The following is a 16,239-nucleotide window of genomic DNA, read 5'->3' as shown; positions in this document are numbered from 1 at the left end:
TTCGAAATAGTTCAGTAGTAAACTGTGCTCCACGATCCGTAATAACTTGGTAAGGAACTCCAAAACGAGTAATCCAGTTTTCATAAAATGCTCTGGCAACGGTTTCTGCTGTTATTTCACGCAAAGGAATGGCTTCCATCCAACCAGTATAGCGATCAATGCAAGTCAAGCAATACACAAAATTATCAGATGGTGAATAAGGACCTATTAAGTCTATGTGAACTATAGTAAAACGTTCATCAGGCTGCTGATAAGTTCCTAATGCAGATTTTGTACGACGTGAAACCTTATTTTTTTTGACAACCAATACAGGCACGACTCTATGTTTGTATATCCTTTTTGATATTAGTCATTTCTTTAACGGTCGACTTGATTCCTGGATGAGCGAGGCCATGGATTTGTTGAAATATATCCATTCTAAACTGCTTGGGTATAAATGGTCTAATGTTAGAAGAAGACGTATCACACCACAGATTTTTACCAGATGGAAGTAAATAACTTTTGAAATTTAATGTTTTATTTTGAGCTTGTAAATCTTGTAATTCTTTATCATTAACTTGTTTGTCAGCAATTTTATCATAATCAATGAGTGAAATAGAGACATCGGCTATTCTGGATAAGTGATCTGCGACAATGTTTTCACTTCCACTAATATGGCATATATTAGTAGAAAATTGAGATATGCATTGCAATTGGCGCATTTGTCTTGGTGATGCCTTTTCGCTCTTTTGTCTGAAAGCATAAACTAGTGGTTTATGATCCGTAAAAATTTTGAAATCGCGACCTTCTAACATATGTTTAAAATGTTTAATTGCAAGAATATTCGCAGTAACTCGCGGTCATAAGTACTGTAATTTTTCTGAGTGCTATTTAATTTTTTTGAAAATCCAGTTTTCATAAAATGCAAGGTCAAGGCCAGTGCCTAAGCGTTTAATTTGCTTATTTTCGCTCTCTTTGAATGTGTTTAACAGTCTTTCTTTAACTAAAGCATATTTATTACCAGATGTTTTATCCGTAATTATATCCCAAATAATTTCAACATATTTTGGCTCTAGTTGAGAAACTATGTAATTAAATTTGGTACTATCAACAGTTATGGCATTAATGTCGAATTGAGCTTCTATTTGAAAAAACCAAATTTCAGGCTTTTCTGGCCAAAAAGATGGAATTTTGACACTCACCTTGCAAGTTTCCAGCGGTGATGTTCCTTCCATAATCCAATGTTACGGTCACCAATCTTTTAATGTGGATTTGATGAATAAGCGAAATCGAAACTAATCAGCCAGAGCATTTTATAAGTGAAATAAATCCTTATTTTGCTCTTAAAAGAAACAGCGTGTTCCTTTTTTCAGTTTCCATTCTTCTTTGCAACATGTTACTTATTTTTACATAAAAATTTAACAAACTTTTAAGAAATAAAGCTTACGCAACGCTTATCAACGAACGCTAGAAGTAACTACGTTTTTAGCTCGACTCGTTGTTGCCACACGGCAAATCTTAATAACTATTCAAAACATTACATCATGTTGCCACTTAGGAAATCTTAATAATTATATAGAAACATTAAATTATGTTCCACTATAGGCTTAACTGTATTTTTTTACAGCCAACATCACACTTTAACCGCATAATCACTATACATTTTCACAGCTGATATAGTAAGGCTTATTTGTAAAAAAGTTCGATTGATTCTACTCAGTAGTTTTTAGTTGGTGCCCTTCAAATATGGAAAGCAGCATTTTCCTCATATTTAACTTTTCAACTACCGAAAAGAAGTAGTAATTATACGCTGTTCAAGCAAGGAAAAAAATTACCCAATGCGAATGGAGAAGATGTATTGACAGAACGCCAGTGCCAAAACAGGTTTCCAAAATTTCAATCTGGCAGTTTTGATCTTGAAGATGCACATTAAGTTCTGGAAGGCCAGTTGAAGCTGATGAAGACACAATAAGAGAATTAATTGACGCAAACCGGCGAATTAAAGCTCGTGAGATCGCTGAGAGATTAAATTTATCAAATTCGATCGTTCATGAGCATTTGGAACACCTAGGTTTAATCTCAAAGATCGAGATATTTGTTCCCCATGTTCTTAAGCTCTCTAGGATTTAGGATTGAGGAACGGGAAAGACGGGCACCACACCTTTACCATTTGGTTAATTGGTTTAGCGCCGTCTCCCCACTACGTGATCCCAGCCGTTTATTGATATTACCAAACAGATACATAATTTGAAATGAATACAAAATTCAGAATGATACATAATTGAAATGAATACATAATTTGAAATGAATACATAATTTGGAATGACACATAGTTTGGAATGTAAAAGAAAAAAAAAAAGCATAATGTATAAAATACCATAATTATAAACGTACAGAATTTTGAACGTAATACAAAACTTTAAACATCATATATGACATAACTCTTTAAAATATGTGCGGAATTTTGAACATAATATGCGACGAAAAGAAACAGTAGTGATGAAGAGTAGTTTAACTGGCCTTCCAGAACGTGGTGCATCTTCAAGATCAAATTGGCGGTTCGAAATTTTGCAAACCAGTTTTGGCACTGGCGTTCTATCAGTACATCTTCTCCACTCACATCGGGTAATGTTTTTCTTGCTCGAACAGCATTTTTGCCTTTTCCATTGTAAAAAAGTAGAATATGCCGAAAATGCTACTTTTCACTTTCTATATTTGAAGGGCACCAACCAAAAACTACTGCGTAGAATCAATCGAACTTTTTCACAAGAAAGCCCTACTATATCAGCTGTCAAAATCTATAATGATTATATCGCTTAAGTGCGAATGTAAAAAAAAAAAAAAAACAATTAAGCTCTTTGTTGGAAAAAAACGAAATTGCTTTCCGAACAACCCAATATTTTCCGTTGCTTATTTCTCACTTTAACAAAACCTGGCAGCAAGTGACTTACAGGATCATGAGTTCCATTTAAAATAAATTATGGTCAAACTGTGCGGCAGGAATAGAGGATGTTTTTGTTATTCATGATACTGAGCATCTACAGAAAGCAAAGGGCTTGGAATTTAACAAGGAAGACGTGAAAGAACAATAAGAGAACCACAAAAAAATGCATTAAACAAGAAAGAACTGACACACTTCCAGAATCAACAACGAAAGGATTAACACTTTTTTCCTCATTCGAATTTTCCGTATCCTAACCTTTAAAAAATTAAACGCTTTCTTTCGAAACTTTAAAGAGACTAATTTCTCATTAACGTCCGGAAAAACTAAAAAAAAAAAAAAAAAAAAAAAAAAAAAAAAAAACACGATTTTGTAATTTCAATAGAAATGGATCAACAATAAAATATAACCTCATGGCGGTCCTGAATACCCCATTTTACATTTTCTGTAGAGAGTTTAGCATTTACTATGTTATTTCTTTAAATAATCCTCCTACCCGTCTGTACCTGCTTTGATTTAAAAAAATCTGATGTGTACACCACATGACTTCCTTGTATTGGAATATTAAATTGGAATATTAAATTATACGCATTTTTTCTTGCATTTCATTTAAACTTATTGGATTGAATTAAATCTACTTCGCCGACAGCACATAAACCTAAATAGAATAAATGCATTCTTTAAAATTCACTCTAGTATTTGTTTACCATAGCGACACTCTGGCGCTAGATTCACTTAACATTATTAATAATTATATAACAGTTAACTTATATAATTATTATATAACGGAAACCAAGTTAAATGTTATATAATCAAATAATTATATAACAGTTAACTTATAAATTTCGTTCATATTATATCTCAGAATGCACAAAATTTATATCATTTAAAGAATAGAATTATCTAATCGTTGCCACATGTTCTATTCAAAAACTATAATAAAGCTAGAATGATGTATAAAAGAAATTAAGCAAATAAAACAAAAAAGAAACAGTTTTTCACAGACGATTGAGTATTTCTCATTTAATTAATTCAGTTCTCACTTCGCGAGAAGGCAAAAATACATAAAAATTCAAAATATCTATATTAAAAATTACGGAGTAAATCTTAAACACTTTTTCCTCGAAAAAATTCCAGAAAGAATTAAGCATGATTTAATTGGCATTAATAAATGAAAGCGTTATCTTTGTTGTTGCGAAGCTACGTTTCTCCAGACTGGCAAAAAATCCACTACTCTGCTGTTTATAATGTAAACAAGTATGGCCGCCATAAAAAAAAAAAAAAAAAAAAATATTAGGCTTAGCGGCACTTAAACAACTTTAAAATTGTTGATAATTCTAAAAATATTGCATACAGATTTACTAAAGGCATAAAAACCTTAACCGGAAGATAAAAACAACATAATACAATCATTTTTAAAGCAAAAATGTACAATTTACAATCATATAAGAGTAAAGAAACTGAGATCACTGAGCCAGGTAACAGAGTGGATACATATATAAATATATTTATATACGTTTGGTGCGGCCGATTGCAACCAAAATACGAGGTGCACATCTACATGTTATAGCAGTCCTATATACAAAATTTCAACGTTCTGAGGCTACTCGTTTTTGAGTTATGCGAGATACGTACGTACGCACGCACGTACGTATATACGTTCGTACAGACGCCACGAAAAATTCTCTTCAGAATTAATTTTAAAGCAGTTTTATAATTTTTTTGAGGGAAAAGAGTATTTTATTTTGTCCTTACGTACAGATATCACGCAAAAACATCGTTAAATTGCATTCGATAGCGGTCAAAATGGATATTTTCGTTGAAATATGCTGCCTGAAACTTTTCGCGATTACAATACTTCCTTTTTACTTCGTACAAAGAAGTAAAAATCACGGAAAACGTAAAACATCTGAGCTGTGACTCAAATATTTTTTGTTGGATTATATTGAGAAAAGGAGTCAAGATTATGACTATTTAGTAAATTTAGTAAATTTCATCTATATTTTCTTAGTCAATGTAAATGTATTTTTAAAAAACCGTATTCTAAAATTTGTTTTTTTATTAAACGCTGATTTCAAATTTTGCTTTAATGGAAAACTTTTGGTATCAAGCAAAAATCTTTTTCTTCGTATTATTATTATTCTGATAGAAGAATCTGAACAAGAGTCGAATCTGAGAAATTATTGTTCTTTCTGGTCTTATATAGTTTTCCCTCGGCCGCCGAGAAACCTCCAGTACCTTCCAGTTCTCAAAATTACTGCAAGGCACACACGGTTATAGTTATATTTAAGGGACGGATATGGTTACAGTTAGACATAGAGATCAATTACATTTATTCAATTACAGTATCAATTACAGTTATGCAGGGACCGGAACAAAATGTCGCCAAGGTTTTTCTCGCCAAATTTGGTGACAAAAATTAGTCGCCTAAAGCATAGCCAACCTGGCCATATCTCACCAATTTAGCGAAAGAGCAATTTATCCCAATGCTATATGGACTTGCCCTTGTAATCTTAGTTTTCCTGTAGAGCTTCTCTTTCAAGCATTTCATGTTATATTATACAATTAAAAAAAAAAAAAAAATTACAATTTTACATATAATTTTATAAAAATTATTTACACGTGTAGAAAATTTGTAACAATATATTAAAATTACATTTTTAGAAGAATATTATTAAAACATTTTTGTATCCTTTCCTCGCGTTTTAAAACGTCCTCAATTTTCCTTTTGGCGACTTTTGAATATCTTGATTCTGAAATTTGAACAATGCAAGAAATGTTATAAAGCGCAGCTTCCGAATTACCAAAAATGGTGCTTGAAGCCTGTCTTTGTGTCCCTCCTAGATCTCCACCGAAAATCTCGGAGTTTGGAGTTGCACACGGCAAAAAACATTTAAGTTTTCTCCAAATACTGATATTTTACAAAATTTATTATCGGTCTTCCTACCTACGGACTTATCATTTTAATCTCAACAAAAAAAGAGCGCTATGACTTCGGTACTTTTTACTACACATTCAGATACAGGATAGATATTGCAAGAAACAGACACACATCCATCTCGTTATTGTTAGTATCAACATTTATTTAATGTTTAGCTGATAGGGTAAATATTATACAAATTTTAATAGCCTTGAATTATTAAAAATAAACATAAATTTTCTTCCATGAAATTAATTATTTAAAAACGATATATAATCGAATGACCTTCTAATTCTTTACATTTTTAAAATCATATAGTATATTCGTATATGGCAGAAACCACTTTCGGTACGGACAAGAATAAGGTAATCCGCAGAACATACTGTTTATAAAACGGATTCCGAATTGGGAAAAAAAAAAAAAAAAAAAAAACCCACCTTAAGAAAAGCTGTCTTATATGCACAGTTTCTTGTCTGCATTATCCAACATTGAAAACTTAAAATAAGCTCTAGAATATTTATAATACATTTAAGGATTTATTTAAATGCTTATATTTAGAGATATAATGGATTACGGAAAATAATAAACATTGGCTTAAACATTCTAGGTTTAAAATCGTAAACGGTTATGAGCAGAACACCGCTAAAGTTCAGTTTCTTTCAATGTTTTGGCAGTAAAATGGCTAGGTTAGGTTAACTGATTTCTCTGACTATGGGAAGGAATGCTTTCGCGGAGGACATTTTAGGGGAAACTAGCTCGTATTCACGTGGTAGTAAAATGATTCAGGATTTGTTTTCCGTCATTCTCCACAGTCGTAATAATCTCTGAACATCAAAGTATTGGACATGTTTTTTTTTCCATTCAAGTATTTCACAGCATTAAGTTGAAGAGTTGTTAGGTTTTTTGAAGCAGGAAATGTGAAAAATGAGCAGTGCCCTAGCCGGGACTCGAACCTGGACCTCTCGAATATGTGCCGAGTGTTGCACCGGGAAAGCATACTGAAAGGAGAGAGGAAATACCTTATAAAGTACCTCTCAAACAAACTAGGAGGATTAAAGTTGGCTAGCGGAGTTTTGCATCGTTTCTAAAACTAGACTCCGTTAACGAAGAAATCTCCAAAAATAAACACCAGTCCTGTTTTCACAATAACAGGAAGTGAATATCGCGACCAGAGAAGTAGTTCCGAGAGAAGAATCTTCTCAAATAAAGTTTAGATGTCTTAAAAGAAATTCGGAAAGTCGTAACATCTGATGGAAAGGGTCATGAAAAAGTCGCTCTAAGACTGCCAGGCCAGTAGTAAACCGAAACACGGTTGATTAAAACTAGAAGATGCTAGAACTCTAGGACACTGAACAAGAGAGATTTTTTATTTCTCTTTTTTTTGTACATTAGAGTAGAGCAATTTTAAGTTTAACTCAGGAGACACTAAAAAGAGGAAAGGGAAAAAAATAATAATTGCATTGAAATGATTCCCAAAACTTGTATTTCCTGTCAGTATTTCGAGGATATTATTGAAGGAAAATTCGAAACCTGAAGGCTTGTGAATAATTCCAAGATTAAACTTTACTAATTTTCGATACTTAAATTACTAAATTTGTTTCTTTTGAATTCTGATGAGAATCCTACATTTATTTCACACTGCAATAATAATATTAAAAGTATTTTTACATTTGCCAGTAACCTTGAAATTTTAATCCATAAAACGACCTTGAATTTCCTATTTTTAATTAAAAGACTATAGCTGGCGAGTTTGCCATTGATTGAAAATAAATTAATAGTGTTCGAATAGCAGAGCAAGGTTGTTAGACGTTCAATTTATATTTTGATTTACAAATACTTGAGCCATTGTTGTCTGTCAATCCCACAAGAAACAGAAATTAATTTTGCTAATTATTTTAGTTACCGAATTTCTAACTGAAGTTCAAATAAACTCTTTAGTTGTTTTGTGCTGTTATTTATTTAATATTCTGGTATCGAAAATTAAAGACATGACGGTAATAAACAAGACAATTTATAGAATTAGATTAGTGTTTAGTTTAAACCGAATTGTGTTTAACCTTACAGATTACGTGCAAACGTTTTATCCCGTTTAAAACAATCTCGTCTTCTAATAATTAAAAAAAATAATTTTCGACTTTAAAGAAATCTTCAAAACATTTCCTCATTTGAATCATAAATATTTCATTCTTTCCCTCAATATTTGTCACTTACATTATAAAACTAAACAAGAAAGTGAACTGCAGATAGACCAAAATGATTGTACGCTATCTTTCTATTAATCAAAGTCGACCGAAACCCTTCTGACATAAAAGTTATTTATAATTAACATTCTGCGAGAAGAAACTTGAATTTGTCCATATATTTCAAATTAATCGAGTCTGAAATATATTTAATAATATATATTTATATATCTAATAATAGACACTCGTAATATATACTTGTATCTAACAATTACACATATCCATACCTAATAATATTTATGCTCAATACCTAAATATAACGTTTATCTAACAGTATATACCTTATACTAATAATATATATCAATACCTAATAATATACTTATATCTGAACAGTTTAGTTCCAAATTTCGCCAACTCAAAAATTATACAAAATTGACTTTTTATTGCCAGAGATGGTAGCAAAAGTATTATAATATATTTCTGCTTACGCTTGATGCTTTTTTGGAACTAAACTCTTCAACTGTAGTTGCACTAAGGTCGACGGAACTCGCCAGCAAACTCTGGCAAGAACTTTTGCAAACTTGCTGTTTGAATCTATAATAGAAAAGAGCAATATTTTTTGTTAAAATTCTTACTTAATAATCCAATTTTTAAAATAAGTAACGGCAGAAAGTACAACCGCCAAATAACTCTCCCCGCATACTAGCCTGGAGACATCGAAACCTCAGGAAATAAGTTTAATTTCTTCCTCTTCGACGATTTTAGGGCTGATGCTGATTTGCAGCTCGCAGAAGTTCATTAATATGCCCAAGGGAGACAGGAAACTCGATATTTAACATGCGAGCATCGGTCAGGACAGCTTGAAGACTTAAAAACTTTCACCCTAGGCAGATTGCGAACTAACTTATTCTGCCGCTAAAATGTATGAAAGCCTTTAGGCTGTATATTCTGTAGGGTAATGGAATATGATGTCTCAGGATTCTGGAAAATATAATAAATCAATAAATCAGTACGAGGCTTCGCTTCTAGGTATATTAATTTATTTTAATTTAATTTAAGTTTCTTTAATGCCTCAATATATAATATTTGAGGCATTAAAGAAACTTAAATGTTTCACAGGTACATCCGTAAAAAATTAAGTTTCTTGATTTTATTTAAATGCACCAGACAATTAAAAAATTATTTTAGCTATTATTATATTCTAGACCATACGTGATTAAAATTAAAACTGTGGAACTGCTAAAGCTAGAGGATTTTAAACTGAAACTCTCAAAGAGAAATTTAAGCTAAGAGCGAATTTAAGCTATGCTACCGATGCTTACATTAATGTTTCTATTTCACATATTGGTCGAGCATTGCGCAGCCTTCTATATATAAAGACATGCATCTAAATAAAAGGTATTAAAATTTTATCACACAAGGAACCCATAGAACTATATCTTTCGTATGAAACTCATTACATCGCAGGCCAGTAAATATTAAAACAAGCTCTAAAAATACTAAATGTTGAAAAATTAAGTAAAATATTATTATATTACATAATTTTCCAATTAGTTACTTTAGATATATAGCTTTGAGGTCATAAAAGATTCAAAAAACATTTTGAATTTTTAATTTGATTAGCGCAGCTTTTAAAAGAAATTGCATAGAACCACAGGAATGCAGTTTGAAGGGCCACTGATATAAATAAATTTCATAACTTTTCATTTAAAAAGTGATACATTGTTTCATTTCATTTAAATCTATAAAAGAGTTTTAAAAATGTAAAAATAACTTTAAAACAAGTTAAAATTCATTTGTTTTAGAAAAAATTTTCCAAATAAATGATGATTGGAATTATATTGCAGATAAGATGTTTTGCTTCCAGTTCATTATTAAATGCATAAGAATTTAATTTTTCTTTACTATATAAATACCTGGTTTTCATTTTTAGCGAAAATCTTACAGTTCAGTTATAAGTCTGATTTAAGTCTACCTCTCCGGATAAAACGAAGAAGCACTGCAATTAAGATAGATATAGCAATATATCATTATCCATGCAGAATGAAATTTAATTTGATTTAAGCAATATCAAGGCAATAACAGAATAATTGGGTAGGGCAGAGGCAGAAATGAAAAGCAAGAGGGCGGGGGGGGAATCTCCGATACCTCCACACCCGTGTTGTTTCCCCCTTTCAAGAATCGTTTAAATCGAAACGGCATCCCTTGTCATCCGAGAAGTCCAACGGTATTTGTGTTCAGTCCCCCATCTTATGCAAAGTCAATGCGCAAGAAGGAAACGAAAACCATTTCCAAGAAAATCGAAAGAAAGAAAACATGGAAAGAAGAGGAAAAAAAAAACTGCTCTCACAGGAGGGGGTTCAGAAATGTAGCTATGAAGGGAAAAAATATGCAAGAAAAAGAAAGAAAAGTCGTGGCCCCGAATGCCGTCAATGGCCCTAATGATGGCCGCCATCTTGAGAAAAGGGCATCTTCCACCGGGGCTACCGATTCCTGGCTGGTGGCAGCTGGTCCTTGTCCCCCTCCAGCGAAGAAGGGGGCCACAAGGGGGGATGGCAGTAGCAAGCAAACCCACGAGAGGAGCGAGGGATGCAAATGGCATGGTGCAATGCACGCTCTCCTCTCGCGAGCAAGGAGAAGATTCCTCTCGGAATTCAACATCTTTCTCTTCTCCACGGATCATTTCTTCATCTTCCTCCTGAGGGGGAAGTGCGGCCTTTTGACTGCATTATGCAGGCCCCCGCCCTGCCTCATTAATTACTAGAGAGGATTGCCCCCTCCCCTACGCACACACTCCGTTCTTCAACCATCCATCCAGAGCCTGCTTAAATCCGGCATTTTGGTGAAGAGTGGTACAAATCTTCACATCCCACCAACCGTACACCACCTTTTAGGAAATTTTATGCTTATATAGGTTAGCTGCAACGTTTAGACACGCTATTTAAGACAATTTTTTTCAATAGGCTATTAAATCTTAGTTTAACGCAGATGACCAATGGATTGTCCGATATATTTCACAATCTATATCGTAAAATGAGATCGTATGTTCATGTACTCTTTTCAGATCTCACGTCCACTGGAATGGACATGATACTGATGATTTGGTGATATTTTATCATAAACAATTTTTTATACTCCTGAGACTGGATGTTGATCTGAGTGGATGTCTTCAGTTTCAGGGACTCTGTTAGCTATATTTTTTAAAAGACATCTAATTTTTCTCTTTAAACAGTACCTCCACTTTTCTCATGTCCAGGAAATATTCGGGTTTGAAAGGAATTAACCATACACAACATTTATCAAAAGCGGCCTCTGACAGGAATAAACTAAGCAATACAATAATTTAATTTTAGCCTTTTGACAATGATACTTTTGCCGTCTAGCATCTTGTTACTAAGAAATACTTCCAGCAAAATAATCTTGGGTTTAATCAAAATAATTAAATCTTGGGCCTCTGGACAAACCTGGCCTTTTTGTTATCAAGTATACCGTAATTTATTATAGTATTATGTTCCTATAATTTGTTAATGATTTGTATTATGACAATTGAGGAATCATGTTACGTAAATATTCCTTCATTTCTTGAAACAATTTTTGCATAACTGAATGTTAAATAATAAAAATATAATCGCCAGAAGCTCTCAAGATTTAATTGTTGCATATGAAGTCTTCTTTACATAACAGGATTCTTCATATTTCATATTACAAAGTATTAACAAATTAAAGGAACGTATCCAACCATTTTTTAGGGGGAGGGAGAAGGAAAATCAGATATCAGGACCATATTCTATGATTTAAAGAATAATTATTTGATTTATTTACATCATATCAGGAGCTATATGCCCGCTTTATGAATCATGCTTTATTGCTAGAAACGTACAATAGAAATAATATATTGAGGACTCATAGACATGTTTAATGCATCCTAACTATGTTATGCTAAGCATATCATAATCAGAATGACCTTCGAGTCAAATATCATTCAACACTATGACTAGGAAGCTTACATAGTCTTCGGCATGCAGCGCTTGTTTCAAAATATTTCATGCAAATATTCTTCACTCTTGGTCGGTAATTGTGATCGGTTATGCGAATTGTTTCAAAATATTTCATGCAGGTATTCTTTACTCTTGGTCGGTAATTATGATCGGTTATGCGAATTGTTTCAAAATATTTCATGCAAGTATTCTTTATTTTTGGTCGGTAATTGTGATCAGTTATGCAAATTGTTTCAAACTATTTCATGCAGGTATTCTTGGTTGATAATTGTGATCGGTTATGCGAATTGTTCTGAAAGTCGTAACCTATTCCGTGCGAAGCTTAATATTCAAAGATGATACTTTATTGGTCTAAATCATGTAACATGAGTACGAAACAGTAAAAGTAATTGTAAAGGTTTCCCTCAAAAGCCAATACGAGCAACCGCGGACCTCTGGAATACGCGTCCAGCGTGCAGACCACCACACCACGAAGGCATGCCAAGAAGGTGGGGGAAATACCTTCTATAATCTCCCTTTTAAAGGGCGACTGGGGTTTTTAGGAGACCCAATCGCCAAATCCTGGGTGAGGAGAATCATGATCCAACACCATTTTAGTTCGGGCGACACTGTACAGATATTAGGTATATTTGAAAGCAGGCAAGATGAAAAATTAGCAACGCCTTCGCCGGGAATTGAACTTCTGGAATACGCGCCCATCGTGCAGACCACCACACCACGAAAGCATGCCAAGAAGGTGGGAGAAATACCTTATAAGCCAATATACTTACCTATCGATAGTTAAAAATATAATATTAAGGTTGTTTAATTTTCTTTTATGCAAAGTACTTGAAATACAGAAAGAAGCCTGAACACATTAACCAATCTTCGATTTTTTTGTTTTTGTAAAATAAATTCACAAATCTGAGCCTATCAAGATCATTTTGGATCACTGGGAGAATATGATAGTAATACTAAGAAATTTCAGGCAGACTCTGTTGTTGACTAGAGTTAATTAAATCGAAAATTAGAGATATCAAATTTTAGTGAATTAAAATTCATAAACTAAATTAAATAACGAACACCAATCAAAGCACAGAATTTTTATACATCACGATCTTAGGTAAGATAAAGAAATTTTTCCTTCCTAGCAGTAGTTGTTAATACAAGAATATTCACTAGTGTTACAAAAAGACAGCGCAAATACTGAAAGCATATAAAACATACAATATGAAATTCAGAAGCACAAAAAACTTAAAAGCACAATAACAGGAACAATTTAATTAACTGTCATTTATTAAAGCATTCATAACCTTTACTATGGAGAATGACAAAAGACTATTACCGGCATAAATGTAATTAACGCTCATTATAGGTACTACTTAAAGCTTCCAGTGTTGCAATGAATAAATAAAACTATATTGAACTATTCAGACATAATTCAATAGAATACAAAAAAATATTTAGATATGATTGCAAATAAACGAAAAAATAGCATCATTATCTCCAAAACATTGTCATTCATAAAATGTTTTAGAGCTCAAATTTATGCTAAACATTGGATAAAGTACAGGTCGAAAAAAGCTGTTGCAGGCTTATTTCTTTAAATACTGGTTCAACATGTTTAAAAATTACAAAATTTCTTTAAAAAAGACAAGCTACTTTAAAAACAATGCATAATCTTCATAATGGAAAAAAAAAGGGGGGGAGAACTAGTAAAACAGTTAAACAGTTCCACACTTTTTTGTCCGAAATTCCCGCTAATGTTCAAGAACGATTTTATTGACTAACGTAATTTTTTCTTTATCATTAGCGGTGTAATTTAAAACATTTGAAAAAAAAAACTTAGAGATCAGCAACAAAATAGTATATATATATGTTTGATTCTGACGATTGCAATAAAAAAATGCACAATTAGATGTTATAGAAGATTCCCATATACAAAATTTCAACGTTCTACGGTTAATAGTTTTTGAGTTATGTACATAAGCACGTATAAACGTACGTACAGAAGTCACGAAAAAAAAATCTCTTATGAACTCACTTTAAATCCATGTTACAATCCGTTTTGAAAAAACAGTCCTTTATTCTGCACGTACGTATAGATGTCACGCAAAAAAAATCGTCCAGATGGATTCGAGAACGATCAAAATGAGTATTTCGGTTGAACTGTGATGTACGAAATCTTTGGCGATAAAATATGGCATTTGCCGCAAACCCACATTTTTTGGTACAAACTGACTTTTTAAAAATTTCCCTGTATATAAACTAAAGAAATCAAAAATATTTAAATGAATAAAAAATTTTCAAAATAATTAGTCAACAATTACTTAATATTGCTTTAATAATAAATAATAAAGTTCTTCAACAGGAATATTTTAACGTAAAAATTCATATAATTTTTTAAAAATTACTTTTTGTTTAGTAGATTTTAATGAAAAATAATAATAATAATAATAATAAAAAATAAAAGATAGTAAAACTCTAAACGTAACTTTATTTTGCGAATAAATAAGAAATTTATTTTACGCGCCAGTATATGTGCACAAAAAAATATTTTTTCAAATTAACGATTTTTCTAATTTAAAATTGCATACTTTAATATTATATATATACATGATACATTCTTTTAAGCTGATGGAATATCTTATTGTTATAACAATATTTTGAATAATAAGAGAACTGACTATCCATATCACTATGAAGATGAATGTTGACATTCGCAGTTAATTTCATTTTTTATTGCTCGGCTCCAAAACATTTCGCATAGGACAAAATGTAATATTATCAGCAATGTTTGAGAACTTCTCGGAAAGATGTAGAAGACGTAGATTAAACAAAATTTAATTTCACACTGATGATAATTTTATGAAAGATTTTCTGAATTTCGTGAAAATATCCGATTGCTTATTGAAGGGGGAAAACCCACACCACATCTTTCAAAACGCACAGAACAAAATGGTGCATGCTTGCCAGAAATATGAAAATTTACCAGACAATAATATATTTATATAATAATATTTTCTACTCTGATGTTTAATCAATATTACAGATATATGGCATAATAAAAAAATAAGAATTTAAGAGATAAAAAATACTTTTCATTCGTTGACATTTGTGCGAAACGTTTCTTCTAGATTTAAAAATTTTGATAAATATAAAAATTTCGCTTCTTTCTTATTTCTGCGTTGGCTCCAGAATAAACATGTAACATGACTAAGAATTTTTAAAAACGTCTTACAAGGAAAAAAAAAAAAAAAAAAATCTGAAAGCTTTCATATTACGCCCGAGGGGGGCACTTTTTTAACGTTTTGTGTGTTGCCTTTATTTATTAAATATCATGTCTTCGCACTTAAACGATAAAATGCAATTCAACAGCAATATCACAAAATAATTTAAAAAAGAGCATGTTTGCAGAATTTCCGACACACAATCTCGCGAGCTGGAGATAATTTTTTTTTCCCCGCACATGTTGCCACTGCTCGCTTTGAAACCGTTGAGTTTTTTAATAAAAAATCGTTAATGTTTTACAAAATATGAAATAGATAATAAAATAAATTCGAAGCTCCAAATTTGGGCTTCCACGGAGTGGAGAACTATGTTATTCAGAATTTGATGTCTCTGGGTACCGTTGTTTTTTCACAATGCGAGAAACATACATCCATTCACTTCAGATTCTTCATTATTTAATTTATTTAAATATAATGCAGGGCAATAATATTTGGTGGCAACAGTTTTAAAAGTGAAACGCCGTTTACAGTGCAACCAACGCAAAATGCCACTGGGCAAATTACCCCTTTGGGCTAAAAAAAGGGCTTGCGTAGTAATTGTGTTGTAAGATGAGATGATAGATATGAGTTGATATAGAAGCTGTTTTACATGAGAGGTAACTGAATGGTTGAATGGCATACCTTCAACTAAAATAACGTTCATGTGTTTTCTTTTAATTTAGAAATTAAGGCTGACGGATTATAAAAGAACACTTATAAGGTATTTCTCTCGCCTCCTTAGCATGCCTTCGTGGTGTAGTGGTGAGCACGCTCGACGCGTATTCGAGAGGTCCGTGGTTCCAGTCCGGTAAGGGCTTTGCTTATTTCACACCTCCTGCTTCGAAATAACCTAATGTTCTACACTGCGCCCGAACTGAAAAAAAGTGGTGAATGATGATTTTCCAGAACCATGATTTGGCGATTGGGTGCCCTAATGCTTAGTCTCCCTTTAGAAGGGGGAGTGTATAAGGTA

General features: G+C 32.3%; 1 protein-coding gene across 1 annotated transcript in view; it reads right to left on the bottom strand.

Annotated features, from left to right (window-relative positions):
* LOC118192790 (protein-L-histidine N-pros-methyltransferase) overlaps positions 1-16,239 on the bottom strand; it is a 500,898-nt gene that overhangs the window by 75,794 nt on the left and 408,865 nt on the right. The window lies entirely within an intron of this gene.

Source organism: Stegodyphus dumicola, chromosome 3 (assembly GCF_044657685.1).
Source record: "Stegodyphus dumicola isolate Sdum_Otavi_A_Nest chromosome 3, ASM4465768v1".
Lineage (NCBI taxonomy): Eukaryota > Metazoa > Arthropoda > Arachnida > Araneae > Eresidae > Stegodyphus > Stegodyphus dumicola.
Note: the sequence above shows the minus strand (reverse complement) of the source record. Positions and strands in the feature narration are given on the sequence as shown.